Below are 17,987 nucleotides of genomic sequence, written 5' to 3'. Positions count from 1 at the left end.
GAAATCCTGCGGCAATTATTCACAAATAATTGATTGACTTTTTGGTATAGGTTTTACTTAAGGGTAATAGCCCTTTTTTTAATTACAGGGTATTACATTTTAAAAAACCCCTTTTTATACCATCTGGACCGTTTATGCTAGAGTAAAAAAACTTTCAGCGATTACCCATGCACTGCTGCTATTTACAAATTTGTATAATGCACCCCCATTTTTTCCCCAGAACCACCCCAAAAAAAAGAAGAATTAATAAATAAAGTGATTTACTTGGAATCCTTCACACACAATGCCCTTTATTAATACGCTTCATATATCATTTTGTGCACGTTATTATTACCCATGCATGGACACCAAAAGCGATTTCCTAGTGCAACCCCTGTAGCCAAAAAAAAATAAATAAAATGGGGGGTTGAAAATTCTTTTTTGTTTTTTGCTTTTTGATCCACATGGGCATATGCTTCATCAATAGTGCTTTTCAAAAATATATATGGTTATTGCAACATCCCTGCGGAAATCACCCCTATCCTTGAAAATATACTGCAGAAACTACCCCTATCCCTTGGCGAGCATGTTTTTACGATTTTCTCATTACCTATGCATTATTTTTAAACAAAACTAATACAAGGTTAAAGACCACTATTTACTCTAAAAACTAGGTCATATTCATTTTTTTCGTATAAGCAACCGTTACGGCACAGTGGCGCCGTCAACCTCATAATATATGCTTTTGCGGGCTCCAGTTTTTGTTATTTATTTCGTCATCTGTTCGTTTTATTGATAAAGTACTTATGTAAAATAAAACAACACAGTGTAACCTACAAATTATGACCTATGCACATTTTACATTCTTTGCGCCCCAAAGCCACAGTGGTGGCCCAAAATCAGTTTTTGCATATTTTCGCCCCCTACACGCATTTTATTGCATTAATGCTACTTTAATAGCACAATATTCACCCTTAAGTGGTCACTAAGCAGTGGAGGATCCAGGGAGGGGTGATGGGGGCGATCACCCCCCCTCTTAAACAAAGTGATATTATATTTAAAGATTATAAAAATATTCATTTATTTTTATAAAAATTTAGCCAATTGGCACTCCCCTCTTAACGATGCTGGATCCGCCACAGTCACTAAAGCATAAAAAGTACGCCATTCTTATAAAAATAATAATATAATATATCTAATAATAAAGTATTTCTATACAAATAAATGAATATTTTTTAATCTTTAAATAGAATATCACTTGGTTTGAGAAGGGGGGGGGTGATCGCCCCGATCACCCCTCCCTGGATCCGCCACTGCTTAGCGACCACTTAAGGGTGAATATTGTACTATTAAGGTAGCATTAATGCAATAAAATGCGTGTAGGTGGCGAAAAAATGCAAAAATTGATTTTTGTCCACCACTGTGGCTTTGGGGCGCAAAGAATGTAAAATGTGCATAGGTCATAATTTGTAGGTTACACTGTGTTGTTTTATTTTACATAAGTACTTTATTAATAAAACGAACAGGTGACGAAAAAAAAACAAAAACTGGAGCCCGCCAAAGGATATCTTAGGTTTACGGCGCCATTGTGCCGTAACGGTTGCTTATACGAAAAAAATGAATAAGACCTAATTTTAGAGTAAATAGTGCTCTTTAACCTTGTATAAGTTTTGTTTAAAAAGAATGCATAGGTAATGAGAAAATCGTAAAAACATGCTCGCCAAGGGATAGGGGTAGTTTCTGCAGTATATTTTCAAGGATAGGGGTGGTTTCCGCAGGGATGTTGCAATAACCATATATATTTTTGAAAAGCACTATTGATGAAGCATATGCCCATGTGGATCAAAAAGCAAAAAACAAAAAAGAATTTTCAACCCCCATTTTATTTATTTTTTTTTGGCTACAGAGGTTGCTAGGAAATCGCTTTTGGTGTCCATGCATGGGTAATAATAACGTGCACAAAATGATATATGAAGCATATTAATAAAGGGCATTGTGTGTGAAGGATTCCAAGAAAATCACTTTATTTATTAATTCTTCTTTTTTTTTGGGTGGTTCCGGGGAAAAATGGGGCTGAATTATACAAAATTGTAAATAGCACCAGTACATGGGTAATCGCTGAAAGTCTTTTTACTCTAGCATAAACGGTTCAGATGGTATAAAAAGGGGTTTTTTTAAAATTTAAAACACCCTGTAATTAAAAATAGGGCAATTACCCTTTAGTCAAACCTATACCAAAAAATCAGTCACTTATTTGTGAATAATTGTCGCAGAATTTCTTCTTAATTTCCGTTACAGTTAGGGAAAATATATATATATATATATTTTTAAAACATCTTTTTTAAAAACTTGTCAACTTTGGGGCGCCACCCCCTCTAAACGGTGGATGATAGACATATGCTGTCGGGAAATAAATCGTATAAAATATAGTCCTCTTCATATTTCTATAAAAAAATTTTTTTGTAAAAGGTACAGGAAGGGCTACATTCCGCAAAAACCACAAATTACCCCCTTTAAAGGGGGTGAAAAGGGGGTTCCGGAGCGAAATTTTTTCAGAAAAAGTTAGTCTTATAATAAGCACCCCTTGATATAACAGAAAAAAAAAATAAAACCGGACTTGTGTCCATTTTGCAAGGTTCAACCTCTGTTTCCTAACTACTATGTTTTTGTTAATTTTTGATTTGAGCTATCTTTTTTTAAAGTTTCTATTTTTGTATATTTCGGTTTTCATTTTTTTTCAAACCGGTGGCGCCCATTATTTCATTTCTATTTGGTTTTTCTATTTTGATCTATTTCTAAGCTAATAAGAGGATATCAATGAACACCCCGTTAAGACCCATTCCATATCTCTTCCGAACTGAGCGACCTGGCCTTGTCCTTCCAATTTTGTAACACGAAAACATCCCCTTCTATGACATATCAACATCTTGTCAATTCGTTTTCCATTATTCCTATTGCATATTACGCATATTGCGTAAAAATGTTTTTTAGAAGGGGTTACTCCTTGTTCTCTGTTATTAGCCTCTTGCAGAATCCTTCTTTATGCGGTTTTGGGCCCACAAATGGTACTATTGAGCTACTCGATCCACCCAGCGGGCACCACAAGCGGTTCAATTTCTTCAACTTGAAAATCTGGATCTAGTAGTTATCCGCTTCAAGTGTCAAGGAGTGTAATTTATTCCTTTACCAAAATATTCTTTTGTTATGTGATGTGATTATCATAATTTGTACCTTGAAGTACCGCTGTAAATTATCTCTAAATTACGTAAAAAGAATAGATACTGTAACGTACACCTGGCGTTTAAATCACGATTCCCGAAAAAAACTCGTTTTTATCAAATAATCTGCATAAAAAAATATTCACGTCAAACAAAGGAAGTATAAAAAAATTTATATGACGCTATTGTAAGTCCCTTAAATCTACTATTTATATATTTACCTCTTTGTATGAAAAAAAAAAGATTCCTTGATATAATCCAAACTCACACACAATACGGTTTATTTTTTTATTGCACTATTAATTTGTAAATTTGTTCACGTAAAATGAATGCACTATAATTAACAATCACATTATTATCCATTATCTCGATCATATCTGAAGCTTAGACACTCTCGACTTATTCACTCGATTCCTTCGTTTTAATAATCATAAGCAATAGTAATTATTTTTATGCCGTAAACTATCAAGTTCACGATCAAACTAAAACTGAGGCACGCTGGCTTACCTACAAACAACGCTAAATCGGTTACAAGGTTGTTTTTATTTCTCTCGAAATCATTAAGTGTATGCAACGTCATAGACTAAAAAAGTGATAAACACAAACTGGGATTTTCTGCGTTCCTAAGAGAGATAATGGAAGACTTATTTTGATCATGTAAAAGTTTGTCAGTTAAATATGAAAAACAACATTACAGGCATGGTTTAATTGTTTTAATTAGTTTTGAATTGATAAGAAACTGGTTGGATAACACGAACACATAATATTATATAGTCGAATGTACGGGGTTAACTAGAAGAACAACTTTTATTTAAAGCTTTTTATATAGTAATATTTTTGATGTAGGCATGGGCTATGTGCTATGTGAGATGTTGTTTCTGGCGAGGAGACCTAATAGATGCGCTACCCCTGCTCAGTGACGGTTTAAGGCATCATGGGGCCCTAGGCGGCCATAAGAAGTAGGCCCCTTTATATCGACCATTTACTTAAAACAAATTTACAGATATTTATGTTGTTTTGGGAAGTAGTTACTCCAAAAATAAATTACGACAATGCAAAAAAGATCATTTTTCTTTTTTTTTTACATTTCGCAACAACTTCTCATTAATATTCCATAGCTAATATGCCAAAGACAAAAAGGGATATTGTGTCGATATGTGATTTTGCCCTGGGTATGAGTGCCACCTCTTCGGGGGTGAAAAAACATACATTCAAAATAATGGATAACTGATTAATTCTAAGTGACTTTTGTTCTATCGAGTTTTTTCACTAAATCAATACTTTTTGAGTTATTCGCGAGTGAATATGTTCATTTTTCAACAAAAAACATAGTTATTTTCCTAACTAGTGTGGAAACTGATACTTTCACGCACGAGACTGTCGTTGACCCGAACGACGCGATAGCGGAGTTCGGGCAAGCAGTCGAGTGCGGGGAAGACACTTTCCGCATAAGTTAGGAACAATATTTTTTCTAGGGCCGTACGTTTGGAAAAAAGCCACAAAAAATAGAGTTATATCAATTTTTATTTAGAACTTAAAATACACAAATTAATTCTTTGACAAAGTTGTCAAAACCAAACTTTCAATATAATTTCATCGAATTATTGCGCTAATATCATTAAAACATGAACACAATAAGATAAATTTGAAATAAATTAGTAAATAATATCTAAATATTAGTTTATTGTATGTATTCTAATATATTATAATGCCTTATTATAAGGTATTTTACTTTCCCGCACGCGTGCGGGAAAATTTACTTTAACGCACGCCGTGCGGGAAAGTGCAACTTTCGGAAACGAAATGCGTGCGTGAAAGTGGATCTTTTAGCACGGCCGTAGAAAAACACATTTTTAGACGGTTTTTCGCAAATAACTTCAAAATTAAGTATTTTATCGAAAAAATATAGCGTATACAAAATTTAAAAAAAGGTGTATGTAAGAAGTATGTAGACCCAGTATAAGCAGAACTGGAACTAATGAAAAGTAGATTCTTATTCGACAAATTCCAAATCAAATATTTCAACGTAAATTACCAAAAAATGAAGCACTTTTCGGTGAAAAATTATCACAACTTTTTTAAAGTGTTAAAAAGCTTTATTTTTGTTTTTTTTTTTAAACAAGTTTTAAGTATCAAAACTAAGCAAGTAAAGCTTAAAATAATGTTGATTCCTTTTTTTGGCATAAAAATCTTGAAAATTTTTGAAAATCTTGAAAAAACTTATAAGTACAGTGGAACCTCGATTATCCGTCACCGGACCAAGGGTATGACGGATAATTGAAAAGACGGTTAACAGAACATTAAAAAAAATAAAAATTCGTAGTACATATAACTCTCAAATTGTATTTGTATGTTTTATTTGACAATATAGGAGGGATTTATGTTAGTACAGTAGAATCAATTTAATTTAAAATATTCCGAAATCTTTGGTTGTTTTATTGTTACTTCACATTTTGCAACGGCTGAATTTCTTAATCGAGGTAAAATCATTAAATCTAATAATAATTATTGGGCTGTGCGTTTTTATTTTCGGCTTGCGATTCTAAAAAATTGAACTCTAAAAGCACGGTATCATTTATCATTACCTATTTAAATTGAAATTTAATCCAGAGCCCTGAATAAGAACAAAAATTATTTACATAAAAAAATGCGGTGGTGGCATAACTGCACGTGTACATTTCAACGAATTTCGTTTGGCTTATCGCAATGCGCAAACAAAATGAATTGATGACTAAATTTTTACTTATGTAGTCAATATAACTTATGTATGGACCCTGACGGTTAACAGAGGTGACGGTTAATAGAGAGACGAATAATCGAGGTTCCACTGTATATTATTTATATGATCTGTAAGTTTCACCGGTTCACAGTGCTTATATTTCAAAACATTGGGATTTAAAGTAAAACAAATTTTTTGAAATTTTAAAAAGAAAAAATGTCTTTTTTTTTCAAAATACATATCTTAAAAATTATTAGTCCTACCAAAAATCTTAAAGAGTAAAAAATATAGGCTTTGATTTTCTGAATATTTCAGATTTTTGCTTTTTTGGAAGATAAAAATTGGTTAAGATATGACTGTTCAAAATTTGCATACCCTGGGTAGAGGATTTTTCATTTATTAAAAATTAATTAATGAAAATAGTTTCTATCCTTGTTGGATCGTTACTCACCGGAGGGACCGCAGACGTTCGGATACAATTAGCGTCTCTTTGCAAAAACAATGACGACTTTGCTAAGTAACAAGACATTTACTCAACACACACACTACCCACTACACTAGGTACCTGATTGGAAAAATCCACTGTACCATGCCAATGGCCATTAGTTGTCGAGGCATTAAGCCAAATAAAAAAAATTGCATACACTCGTGATTAGTGACTTGTTCAAGCCCTTTCTACTACAGCCCTTTTGTAAATAAGCACTTTATACCGATAAAATTTACAGAGCATATAAACCATACATAAGTAAAGTAGCTTGTGAAGCGGTAAGGATTAATTTCATTTAGGATGCTAATTAGGGGGTTATTTTCACCAGTATTTTTTACCCAAAAAATGGGATCAACTTTATTCTAAGCGTATCTTGCTTACTTTTTATGATAGAATTTTTTTTAAAAAACAAGAATAATGCTTTTTTAAAACATTTAAACAAGTTATGATGAGTTTTCCATGAAAAGTGCTTCATTTTTTAATTATTTCACGTTGAAATATTCGATTTGGAATTTGACAAATAATTTTCAATTTTTAAAAGCTATATTTTTGCTAAGAATATTTTTTCGATAAAATACTTACTTTTTGAGTTATTTGCGAAAAACCGTCTAAAAAGGTGTTATTTTTTGTTGAAAAATGAAGATATTCACTTGATTATTGAACAAAAGTTACTTAGAATTAGTCAGTTTATCCACTTCCGGACGTATTTTGACGGTATATTTTTTCCCCCCCGAGAAGGGGTGGACTCAACCGTAGAGCAAAAACACACATTGGCACAATATCACTTTTTTATTTGACGTGTTAGCTATGCTTATACCAAATTTCATGTCAATCCAAGCTCTTGTTTCAAATCCAAAGGTTCTTTAAAATCCGGAGGTTTTGCAATATTTTACCGTGAGTGAATGGACTATAAGGCCCATCGGTGGGTAGAAATTGAAGAAAAAAAAACGTACCATACCAAAATAATTACCAGCTTTTATCAAAATTTGCTTGCAAAATTGATTACCAAATTGAGGGAATGATTAGAACATGGAATATAAAAATGCCTTTAAAGGTAACTGCTTAATTTGTCTTAAAGTCGGTTGTATTTTTCTGATATTTGACAAAAAACAAAGCAAAAAACTGAGTTTGATTGGAAATCATAAACTAACCATTTTATTTTTTTTTGTCTCAGCCCTATTTAAATTTTTTTAACATTTTAAATTTTTTTTAATAACTGCTTAAATAATTAAATATTAATTAATGCATTTGTGTGGGATGCGGGCCCCATCAAGTGCCCGGGCTCTGCTCTAGGCGGCCGCCTAGTCCGCCAAATGGTTAATCCGGCACTACCCCTGCTAAAGGCAGGCTGCGACTCAATTAAACCCTGTCTTCGACAAACTCTATAAAATGGCTCCAAAATGGAAAAAGGCTCAGGATGCGGAACATACTCCAGATCACTGATAACCCGGTCTATATAGACATTTAAAATAAAAAAAATTGCCGGAGAGCCAAATTTTGGTGGAGAGCTAGGGTATACCATAACAAATAAAGTTTTAAAAGTCCCCATCGATCCCATGTGTGCAACAAAAGGTATCTGGGGTCAAAGACAAAATTTGAGATTTTTTGGATTTTTTTCGAAAACGGTAAGTTTTATCAAAAAAGAACCTTAAACCAAAGTTGTAGATCTTAAAATTCTCTACAAAAATAGCCCTTACTATTTTTTTCCTAAGAGTTGCCCTTCCTGAGATATCGCGATTCTAAGAGTCACATTATACATGATATGCACACGTTTCCACACCACCTGTGGGGTAGTGTACTCGGCGCGTTTTTTATCGTGGTTTCCCCTGTATGCCTACTCCACTAACTGTTTTGACAATTTTAGGATAATTTAAGGAAACAATACCGGTCAAGTTCTAGATATTACATATTACCTTATTATTGATATTGATTATTGATATTGCTATTTATTATTAGGTTAACTATTGTTTTGATTTCTTTAGATATTTTAATCAGATTCATATTCTTGAAAGTCTACTTCAACAGTCAAGTCTTCTTCGATTTCATCTTCTTCCTCTTCCTCTTGCTGGATGTTAAAAAATTGTTCAAATGTGAGTGAGTCATTGGTATCTTTATTAAAATCACAGGAGTCTTCCTCTGTTGTACTAAACTGGACATTTAAGCAAGACTGACTTTGGCAGTTGGTACACGCTAGAGAACACATCAACCTGACTTTTTTACATCCACATTTGGCACTACAACCTTTTTTGCAATTGCAAAAAATAGTGTTAAGGAATTTTTCTAGAGCAGGTGGGAATAAGGTTTTAATTGGTTCCAGAGTATTATCTATTAATTTCCAACCCCAGTCTTCTGGATTCAGTTCATTGCCTAGCCATGTTTGAACTTGATAATATACTCGATACAAATGTTGAAAAGCATATGCTGATGTTGGAGAAAGACATGATAGTTGTACTTGTTTCTTGTTTCGCGTATTTTTTACAAAAGTTAAGTATCGGTATTTATCAAGAAAACTAATTTTTTTGGAGCTCCATAAAACGCAAGAAGAAAGCGAATTCCTTCCGTAATTATTGTTTGCGGTGTGGAATCAAGTTCTGTAAAAACTTTATAGCAGTCAGTCAAATCTTTTTTCAAATAATTTAAGTAATGACGTTTTGCCCCTTCTGTACATTGCTGACGTAGTGTCGCAGCCAGTTATCGCATGTAAAAATAAAATGTACTTTTGGCATTTGGGATCAGCCGATAAACTTTTCGAAGAATATATCTCTGTTCGCTGTTGCGCCCTTCCAGGTTTCAGAAAATAAATAACTTTATCTACTGGAGTCCTTGCAGTAAGCAGTACTAACAAATCAACATCTTCACCAACTACAATTGTTGTGTTTGTTGCCTTAAATTTTTTAATTGCTGTCTCAATTATAAGGACATCTGCGTCATTTTTAGCTTGTTTCACTTCAATATTCGCAGCTGTTAATTTGTCAGTTAACATGGAAATGAAACGAGGTTGATTATTAATGTTAGCGAAAATTTGTTGTAGGTTCGCTGGAACTGTTATATTTTCATCAAAGATAATCTCGGAACCCGATGATGTTTTTGTAGTTCGACGACGTTGTTCTGCAGCTTCAATATTCTTTGTCGAATCACTGTAGCCGTCAAATACCACTGTCACTGTAAGCAGTGGCGTAGCGAGCATGGGTGACACCCGGGGCGGTAATCGATGGTGTCACCCCAAATCCTAAAAATAAATGTTAAAATCAACAAAAATCAGATATACGTACCTATGTTTTGAATAATGAAAAAATTAAGAATTATAATTAATGAAATTGCAGTAAATACCTATATAACAGTTTATTTATTTTTTGTTTTACATTATGTGAATGAATTAAAAGTATTCTTCTTTTTTTGCTTTCAATTTTCAATGCTGCTTCAACAGCTTTTTGCTGTTGCTTCATGTCCGATAGTTAATAAACCGAGGTTATTATTAGCCTTATTTGCGTCACTGTTGCTTGCAAGTAATTCTTGATTAATTTTAGCTTACTAAAACTTCTCTCACATGAAGCAACCGATACCCAAATGGTCATAAACAATGTTAATGCGACCATTAAGTTTGGGAGGGATTCCATGGAAACCCATTCCACAGTGACTTTTAAAAAGTCTACGGCTAACCATTTAGATGCTGTAGTATTGTCCGCTTGTAAATGTCTTCTGAGCCTTGGTATTTCTAGCAGGAGGTTCTTCTGATACCTCTTCATGGTAAAAGTCAAAATGTGGAAACAGCTAATTTCAACTGTTTACTGTTCGTGAAAAGCAAAGTGTGTGTCTGCACAATCTCGAACAATGAAGCTGCATCATGAATGGACTTTGATCTGGTTTAGAGTTCAACATTGAATAGGTCAGAACATTCCAACATATCCTTTTGAAGTTCGGCTCGAGTTGTGAGTCCTGTATCGGTAGCTAACTCACCATCCATTCGTTTTTGACGTCGAATTCGTTTTGCGGTAGGAATGTCGTCGTCTTCATATTTTTTCTTGGCAAAATATATTGCTTCATCTATAATATTTAGCACCACGTTTTTCTTCAATATAAAGACGAAATGCCCCTATTTTGGTCGCTGATCGATCAACGGTAATGCCTTTACTTTGCAATTTAATTTGACAAAAATTTATTTCTCTTAGTACATCATTCCAAAAGAACAGATAACACAGAAATGCGAAATTACACACAGCGTGCATAAGTTTATGTGCAGCAATAAGTTTGTGTGTAACAAAAAATGTGGGGTACTTCTGTTTGAGTAACCGTTGGGAGAAATATCTAAACTCCAACAGAAGTAGGCAAAGAAGGGGAAGCAAATGTATTGGAATGAAGGGGCTTCTACGTTGGGAAGCAAATGTAACAAATACTACCTTAGCGTACAAGTAGTACTTGTATGGGAATGTGAAATGAAAAAGTCAGATGGTAAACTATTGACAGAAACAGAAGTAGATGGATGAAACTGACTGTAGTTAAGCTAGCAGGGTATAGAAGAGAATGAGCCCTTGATACTCAAGGATAGTTCGGCCAATTTTCGCGCCGTCAAAGACAGTAAATCTACAGAATATAGATGATGGATATAAAGGGAATATCAAGATGAACAAAGACTAGAAAATATAGAAAAATAACAATAAATCGTGGGCGCCAGTAGAGCGTAGACTATGGCTCTACCAGGTATCCTATACTGCTGCACTCGTACTAGTTAGTTGCTATGACAATAAAATTAGTAAACCTAGAAACATATGACAACCACTAGGTAATAAAAGAAATATTATACAACCCAATCAATAGTGTATTTAGCTTTTACTTATATGTACAAAAATTCGTATATGTACCAACAAGGTATACCCTAAAATTAATAAAAAATATTTTACTAATAAAGTATGTACAATTTACAGTCTACAGAGTAGTTTAAACAAAAGAGGAACAAAGTCCACCCCTAAAAATTGGTTTGAAATGTCAAATCCAATTTATGGTACAAAAATGAACCGACACACTACTCGAGGTAAAACTCTAACTTCATGTGCGGTTACAATAATAAAAAAACAAGTTAAATGGTCAATTACCCTGAGGGGGACAAAAGCCAAGGTTCAGTAATTATAATATATAAAAAATTTACCAAATTTTCTCCGGATAGTTGAGCTCAATTACCTTTACACGTGAGAAAAGAAACAAAAGAAATTAATTTATTAGAAAAATGCAAATTTGAAGCCTTGAAGAGGAGGTATTATTTATTATTAAAAATTGAAAATATTTAAATTATTTCTTTTGTTTTTGTTTGAAAAAATTATGAATAACTTAGTGGAGTATAATGTAAACTTATTTAATTTTATATTTTTAATAGATATTGAATGTTCCAATTATTTAGAAAAAATTAATGTTCTTGAAAATAATAATAAAAAAAAAATACTTAATCACTGTCCAACACCAACTAACGTAAAGTCTTTTCCAAAGTTCCAAACAAAATAATGATAGTCCAAAAACCAACTCAAAAGACGATTCCAGCTCCTAGGCTACCCCGTGACTGCGCTAAAGTTTTTTTTTTATTTCATCCCTGATGTTAGTGGGATGAATATTCCAGTGGTTCCAAGTGGCTAAAAGATACAAACCCATTGTTAATTTGGGTAATCAATCTTATGGAATTAGGAAATAAGTTGGAAGTTAAACTTCCAATAAAAACTGGTCAGGATCCATTAAAAGAAGTGTTGTTTTTTTTTCTGTACCAAAAACATAGGTTCCACTTGACCTTGAATAACTTTATGGAATTTTATATAGAAACATGTGGATTTAGAGCTAGGAATGATATTAAAAATTGTATCTATAGATAGTTAGTCGAAATATATAATAAAGACAAGAAGAAATGAAAAGAATTTATGGAAATTATAAATTTTCCGGTCATCAATATGGCTTCCTATATGGATGAAGTAATAATACAACTTACCCGATAGCAATCATCCCAAATTTTTACCAAATTAATACTTTTCTCCTTCAACAAAACAAAACTTTCTCCTCCTTCAACTTAATTACGATAGCTTCCGTATAAAAAAAAATAACTAAAAGGTGATTCCTTTTTTTGTTCAAAAAGCCACCGACCACTTGGAACTTATTTATTTGGAGGTTCAGCTAACAGTGAAACTTTTTAAAAATTTGACAGTTCTTCTTGATACTTGCGACAGCGGCTACTCGTGGAACTAATGTCCAGTGTTGGCGGTGTTGCAAGATGGAAAAGTAGCATTTTATAAATATTAAATTATTGATTTTTAATTAAAATATTTTCATTAAGTAACGTTCCGTTACATTCCCCTCCAACTTGATGAAAAAAAAATTTTAGGTACAAAATTTTTTTTTTCTAAACTTAATATATCACTAACCATAGTGGTCTATTTCTTCATTACACATTGATTAACAAGATTAAGACAATTTTATCAAGAAAAAGTATGGACTTCTTCAGATTCCATAAGATGACTCAAAGTCATATTAAATGTCTGTATAAACCATTAGTGAAGAAACCAAAACATTGACTCGATTATAGTAATAAATTTATAGTGACAAATAAGTGTCGAATTGGGCACTAGGTCCAAAATTGAAATATCCATGGACATCAAATTTATGATGGCATATCCAAGGACGAACAACCAGGCAAAATGTGATCCAATTCGCACAATAAGGAACTAGTAGCTATACTAAAATAAAATCATAGTAATGGTTGACTAAAGGAAATGAAGAATTGAACACTTAATCCAAAATTGAACTCACAATGGACACCAGATTTATAACAGCATATCCAGAGAAGAGCAACCAGGAAAATTTTTGGAACAATTCTCACTAATACCAAATAATACTAATATAACAAGGAACTAATTAACACAAAATAAGTGAGCAATCGGACGCTATCCAAAATCGGACTAACAATGGACACCAGATTCATAAAAGCATATCCAGAGAAGAACGATCAGGAAGATTTATGGACCAATTCTCATTAACACTATATAAAATAAATAATTTAGGTCTACCTAAACCTTATACCAAACTAATCGATTGGATATAGATATAGAATTTATGGTTTCGAACAAAAGGACAGCCATAGATCGATTCCATCCTTATATCGAGTTACCATAGCATCCATGAACCAAATCTAATAAACAAAAAAAAAATGAACAAAGTGTGAGGTAATGTATGTCACACTTATCCATACTAACCAACAGAGATGTAATCAATTAAACCGATAATAAGATAAATACCTAAAGTATATCGACTAAAGGAATTCGGTGACTAAATAAAATTGATTCGTGCTGGTATTCGCTAGTTATAGCATGTTGCTACAGCAGATGTATGCCAATAACCAGACACAATAATAAGTAAAAATAAAGTGGTGAACTAATATTCTGTTCTGTGATACCACTATCTGGGTAACAGAAAAATGTCGAGAACAAGCAAACAATTTTAAATAAAACTGTAGATTTATGATATGTTCTCACATATGTAGGATTATCTAGGAAATATACCTGAATCTAAACAACAACTTTTGCCTAAGGAAAGAAGTAACAATATAATGACAATAACAACTCATCTGTCTAAATACCCTAAATATGGAATCAAATGAACTTGCTAGGTATAGGGATAGTCAAAGCACAAACTCTATGAATAAGAGACATAATATAAACTAAATAAACTTCCCTATCAACCTGTAACAAGGTAACTGGAATAATTAGATAATTACACTAAAAATGGTTGTCATTATCCAACAAAAAAGGATCAATCATTTCATGATTGAACTTGGTTATGACGAATAAACATCTGTGTACTCTGCCATGAAAGACATAGATTACGAAATTTAATCGAACAGCACTGGCCACGTACCGAACAACAACTTCGAACCCACGTATTCACTAAATCCTAGTACACACAGACTAATTCTTAGAGTAAATAATATGGAAGACACAAGAATCCATACCTAAATCTAAATTACAACTAATTCCAGGTTCATACTGTATATTAATAAGGGTATAAATTATTGTGAAGTATTTAGGACATCCGTGACAACATAGATAAGGTAAACCAATAGCAAATTAAACTGTAACATCTTTCCAATATGGCAAATCCAATAACAGGATATAAAACAAATAGCAGATAATCAAATATCAAAAGGTAACACACAAGTCAAGATATAGTAGTGTACAACGTAGTCCCCTTTCAGATAAATATGAGTAGTTGTATGAGTCTACACTGCCAGATATATTATATAAACATATAAATCATCCTTCCTATCAAAAGTAGTGGATGTATATCAAAAAGAACAAAAAGAAATAAGTCTGAGTCCCTATTTATTTTATATTGCTGATGACAGGACTAGTACCTAGTAAGCTTATTAACTGATAGTAATTAAAATGCACAATTTATATTACAAAAAATGATGAACTCACACATATGGTACTACATATCCAATAATTACCTAATAAATTGAAGTCTCCAAAAACTGCCAAAAGATAAAAATTAATCCATGTAACTAAAACCTATCTGGTGACAAAACAACATTAGATTAAAATAACAAACCGCAGTAAAAATCGAGCTAAAGACAACAGAGGAAGATATTAGCTTAAACAACTCTGTTTAGCTAATTTTCATCTGAAGAGGAAGAACCAACCTCGTCCATGGTATTATCAGGCAGTAAATCCTTTATGTGAAACTGACCAATTCGTTTGTTCGTCGAATTGTCCTTTAATTCATACACTAAAGGAGATAATACCCTCACGACCGTGCACGGGATATATTTCTGACAAAACTTTGCAGAAATGGCATCACCCTTACTGGATTTTACAAAATTACGCTTTAAGACCCGATCACCAACAAAGAATCGCAAATCTCGTTTCCTTAAATTATACTGACTCTGATTCCTGAGGTAAGAAGTTTTTAACCTTTTCCTAATGTCAGCAAAAATGGGGGGTAACTGTTGGAGATCTTCCAGACGATGGAGATTCTCCGAAATCTGAGGAAGAGTAGTACGATTCTCAGAAATTAATCCAAAATAGTCACCAGACAATGGAACATTTCTTCCAAAATTAAGATAGGCTGGAGAACATTGGGTGACTTCATGAACAGAAGTGCGAATGGCCTGAGCGACTGAATGAATATATTGATCCCAAGTTCTATGATCCATATAAGTATAAGACCTTAGTGCAGTTACGATACTGCGATTAACACGCTCAGTATGGTTTGCCTGCGGATGGTAGGCAGCATTATAAAAAATCTTTTGGACCTTGTATTTACTCAAGAGATCTTTAAAAGCTTTGGACACAAATTGTGGTCCATTATCACATGATACTATTTGAGGAACCCCAAATAGTAAGAAAACTTGTTCTTCTAAATATTTTAAAATGGCTGGAGTTGTGGCCTGACGAAGAGGAAAAACTAAGGGAAACTTAGTGAAATAATCCACAACTACCAAACAACATGTATTACCCTTATAGCTACGTGGATATGGTCCAATAAGATCTAATGATATCATTTGCCAAGGAAAATTAATGTTCCTGAAGGAACCCATGAGTCCAGCTTGAGGTAGGTTACTTGGCTTGCAGGTTGCACAAACTCTACATCTAGAGATGTATTTCTTGACCGAATTGCGCAGACCAGGCCAGTAATATAACTCAGCTATTTTACAAAAAGTTTTATAAAACCCGAAGTGACCTGATGTCACATCATCATGAAAATTTCTCAAGACTTCTTCCCTATTAGCTGTTGGAACTACTATTTTCCAGTCAGACATATTCGACAGTGACTCTATAGGACTGATAACATGTTTATATAGAACATTATTCTCTACTTTGAAATCAGGGTACTGACTAGGTTCTTGGGTAACCTTCTCCAACATGTTCTGATACCATGTATCCGGAACTAAAGTGGATATGTCAAGAAGGTTGACATCAAACGTTCGAGACAGTGCATCAGCTACTACAACACCATTAGCCTTGCGATGTACGATATTATAGTCAAACGCTGATAACTTACAAATCCAACGAGATAATCGTTGGGATGGATTACGCATAGAATGCAACCACAACAACGAACTATGATCAGTTATAAGTGTGCACTTACGACCTTCCAAATAATAACGGAATGCCTCCAAGCCATGAATGATGGCAAGGAGTTCACGCTCAGTAGTGGAGTAATTTTTCTGAGCCTTATTCAGCTTCTTGCTTGTGTAAGCTATGGGGTGTTCTGAACCGTCTTTCATCTGAAAGAGTACACCACCTGAAGCTGTATTCGAACAATCAGTCATGAGGTAAAAATGTTCCTTGAAATCAGGAGAGGTCATGACTGGAGCACTGGTAAGGGCTTCTTTAATGCGATGGAAAGCATCATCAGCCTCAGGAGTCCAGGTAATAGTCTGGCCCTTTTTCCTATTCTTAAGAAGGTCAGTAAGAGGTGACAACAAAGTAGAGTAAGAAGGCACAAACCGGCGATAGTATCCACACATTCCCAAGATCCTACGTAACTGGGTGGTGGTTTTAGGTATGGGGAAGTCCTTAATAGCAGATACTTTATCCGGATTTGTCCTCAGACCTTGACTATCAACAACGTATCCTAGGAATTTTAAATTAGGACGACAAAAATTACATTTATCTAAATTCACCGTAAGATTAGCCTCTTTAAGGCGTGAAAATAGCTTGCCTAATATTTCAATATGTAAATCAAAATCAGGAGTAACAACTAAAATATCATCTAGATAATAGAAGACATATGGCTCAAGTTGTGGACCGATAACCAAGTCCATTAAACGACACATTGTCTGGGGAGCAGAAACAAGACCGAAAGGCATGGTAACAAATTGAAATAGCCCTTTCCCACTGACAGCAAAAGCGGTATACTTCTTACTCTCTTCACTCAAAGGAATTTGTAAGAAGGCCTTAGATAGATCAATGGAAGAGATGTATTTAGCATTCTGAAGTTTGCTTAAGATAACATCTATTCTGGGGATAGGATAAGCGTCCCTATTAGCAGTGATACTATTTAATTTCCGACCATCGAAACAAACTCTAAAGGATCCATCCTTCTTTTTTATGAGCCAAAGCGGACTGCAATAACAAGACTTGGACGGTTCGATAATATTTAAGGAGAGCATCGAATCAACCTCCTTTTCTAGATCTGCCTGCCATGCTTGAGGTATGGGATACTGATATTGTCGAAAAGGGGTTGAAGTATTCACTTCAATAGTATGAGACATTAGATGAGTACGGCCTAATTTATCGTTAGAAGAAATCGATGAAAATTTAGAAATGATATTCTCTAGTTGTTTTTGTTCCCTGACAGACAAACTAGAAAACTCACGAATAGCACTGAGGGTTGACAAATTGAATGATGATATAGAAACGGAAAAGTCAGAACAGTTCAATGTGCTGTTAAATGTATTTAAGAAATCCATGCCAAGAATTATGGAGTTTCGAACAGAAGGTATGATATAAAATGTAATTGTTTTCCGAATATTAGCAACTAAGATGTCTGTCTCAAATTTACCTGTAATTGACTGAACTGTACCATCTGCAGTAGACACTTGCAAAGAAGA

General features: G+C 33.7%; 1 protein-coding gene across 2 annotated transcripts in view; it reads right to left on the bottom strand.

The window, feature by feature from the left end:
- The window catches only part of LOC114324907 (uncharacterized), a 359,531-nt gene that overhangs the window by 291,712 nt on the left and 49,832 nt on the right, over window positions 1-17,987 (bottom strand). The window contains exon 1 of one of the 2 annotated variants that reach the window (XM_050651735.1): window positions 3,419-3,691. The exons of the other annotated variant lie outside the window; for it this stretch is intronic. The gene's annotated coding sequence lies outside the window, so the exon portion shown is untranslated. Of the gene's footprint in view, window positions 1-3,418; window positions 3,692-17,987 lie in introns of those variants that run through there. 2 annotated transcript variants of the gene reach the window in all.

The sequence above is a fragment of the Diabrotica virgifera genome, chromosome 5 (genome assembly GCF_917563875.1).
Source record: "Diabrotica virgifera virgifera chromosome 5, PGI_DIABVI_V3a".
Lineage (NCBI taxonomy): Eukaryota > Metazoa > Arthropoda > Insecta > Coleoptera > Chrysomelidae > Diabrotica > Diabrotica virgifera.
Note: the sequence above shows the minus strand (reverse complement) of the source record. Positions and strands in the feature narration are given on the sequence as shown.